At 36.8% G+C, this 2,766-nt stretch overlaps 1 non-coding gene across 1 annotated transcript; it reads left to right on the forward strand.

Moving 5' to 3' along the window:
- Nucleotides 1–2,317: 2,317 nt before the first annotated feature.
- On the forward strand, nt 2,318–2,481 carry LOC111813135. The gene has a single exon (XR_002818464.1). It is a non-coding gene; the product is annotated as a U1 spliceosomal RNA (small nuclear RNA).
- Nucleotides 2,482–2,766: the final 285 nt, after the last annotated feature.

The following is a 2,766-nucleotide window of genomic DNA, read 5'->3' on the forward strand; positions in this document are numbered from 1 at the left end:
AGTTACATTCTCTTAATGAATAGAGGGATTTGTTCTAATAGTGTTTGTAAATAGGATATCATGTCTGCATCTTGTACAGCAAATAACCACTAGGAAGAGAGTATGCAACGTGTTAATTATTGAAACTGTCCTACCAATTTGATTTGAAACTGTCTCATTGCTATTTGTTTCTCAATAAAATTATGGAAAAAAAAGAATGAGAGGGGTGAGGTTTGGGTTGATCCCTGAGATTCTTTTAAGGTACCTTTTATATTGTCACAGTACAAAGTTCTTGGATTCTTTTTAACGGCACTAATCCCTTCACACATAACTTTCTTTGTCCCTGACCTTAAATGTGATTCTTATCTGACTGAACTGTACACTTCTAAATCTTTCTGTTTTATTTACTTCTGACTTTCATTGTAAATCTAAGTAAAAGCAGCCAGCAATATCCATGCCAAAGCCTGAATTGTCTGTTTCCTTGAAACGTCCTTTGTCAGATAAATTAGAATGTCAGCCTGTACTCAGCTTCCCACAAATCTCGCGGCATATACAGTGTACACAAGGTTTTCTTTCTTTTATGATGCAATACTCATAGCCTCTATTCCAATTCCAATAGAATCTTTATTCCCATCTGAGACTTCATGAACCTGGCCTTTACTGTCTGCACTGTTGCCAGCATGCTGGTCTTCTGAACTCTAATAAGAGGCACTCATCAGACTTTTACATTATTTAAAGCTCTCATTAGTCTCCTTCTCCAAACTTTCCATACTCCTATGAACCGTTTGTAAAGACTCTGAACCAGAGGATTAGTTAGAGACATAGCAACAATCCCACTTTCCTAGTTCCAAGCTTCCACTCACTGGGACCAACTACTTGGCACCTACAGTTTAAATGAAACAGGGTTTTATTGGCTCACAGTTTCAGAAGATGTAATTCACAACTTGGCTCCAAGGCAGAAGCATCATGTTGGAGAGGAATGGAAGAGCAAAGTCACCCACCTCATGAAAAGAGAGAAGGAACGGAGCCAGGGAGACTCAGAGAGTGGAAGCTGCAGGGGAAAGAGTACATACCTCCGTGAATGTGTCTTCTGTTCAGACTATCTCCAAACATCACATTCAGCTATGAATGCAATCCACTAATACGTATGACACGTAGTCATACATAAAATACTGTAAAAGACTCTGATGCGTGACTCTGATTAGAGTTCAGAAGACCAGAATCTAATCACGTTCCCCCAAATCCACCTCTGAATGAGCATTTATTTCATTGTGAAAAAATAATTCAGTTTATTAGCATAGTTTAGGTATATGTAATAAGAATGATGACATTCATCATAGGGAATTTGTATCTGAATGTGATATATCTTGATACTTTTTTTTCCATTCTCCTACCTTCCCTTAAACCCCTCTTCTCTTCTTTATGTACAAAACTTTATTTTCATTTCTTCCTTATTTTCTCTTTTTTCTTTTCCTTTTCTTCCTTGTGGGTCATTTTAGACCAAATTATAACAGATGTCATATTCTGCATATTCTACTATAGTTACTCAGGGGTTTAAGACTCTTATAAATAAGCAAATAAAATAGAAAAACAATCTCTCTGTCTTCTGCTTCACACACACACATGCATAAACACCATTGAAATAATTGATATATGTATATTCTTAGTTTTCCCCTAAAATAAAGCTAGTTGCTTTATTTTAATAATGTTCATTCAAAAAAAAGTTTTGAGATAAGGTCTCCCTGTGTGGTTTAGGGTGGTCATCAACTCACTTTGTAGTCCAGGCTGGCCTTGAATTCATGGCAATCCTCCTGCCTCTGCCTTCCAAGTTCTGGGATTACGGGCATGGGCCACCATACTCTGCCCAAAAATCTTGGGATTATATATTCTCTGTGCAATTTTGTTTTGATAGTTGCTCACATGAGACTAGCAAGAGCCACCTTGTGGTAAAATTTAACATTTTTATATTTGTAAAGGAGAAGTTACAGGCAGGTTTAAAAGTGATTTATTAGATTGCAAAGTAAAAAGTACTAATAGTGTATAAAAATCACATAATATAGTTTCAGAGATTTGATATAAGCTAATACTACTTAAAGGTTTTGTGGAGGACTCAAAAAGCCTAGATTAAAGCATGCAAAAGACAATACTTGCATTAATAAACTTAAAATACCCATTGCAGAGTCTCAGGCATTTCTCTGCTTCAGCAGTAATTTGGGCACAAAAATTAAAATCTAAAAAGTATATTCAATTAGACTTTTTCTTGATACAGTGTTAATTTTAATAAAGCTTAAGCACATCATGGAATTGGTATTTATCTGGAGCTTAAAAAGTTGTGCCCGTACTTAGTTGGTAGGGGAGATACCAGGACCACGAAGCTGGTTTTCCCAGGGCAAGGCTCATCCACTGCTCTTTGGGGGTGCTGACCCCTGAAATTTCTCCAAATGTGGGAAACTTGATGGCACAAATTATGGGAGTGGTGTGCTGTTTTTGTGCTTTCCCTTGAAAAAAAAACAAAAAAACAAAAAACAAAACTTCTGTCCAGTGAATAAATGAATGCACAAATGAATAAAAAAAGAAAGGGAAACATTTAAGCACACACTCTGAACACTGAACCGCACACATTCTCCACACAAAAATGCTTATTTCAAATGTTGGATGTGTGCATCTGTGTGTTTGTGCATTTGTTTCTATACATTAAAAACTGACTGAAGGACTGGGAAGAGAGCTCAGTGGTCCAAGCACCTGCCTGTCAAGTGCAAGGACCTGGGTTTGATCCTTGTTACATTA

Source organism: Octodon degus, unplaced genomic scaffold (assembly GCF_000260255.1).
Source record: "Octodon degus isolate 3935 unplaced genomic scaffold, OctDeg1.0 scaffold00165, whole genome shotgun sequence".
NCBI classification, from domain to species: Eukaryota; Metazoa; Chordata; class Mammalia; order Rodentia; family Octodontidae; genus Octodon; species Octodon degus.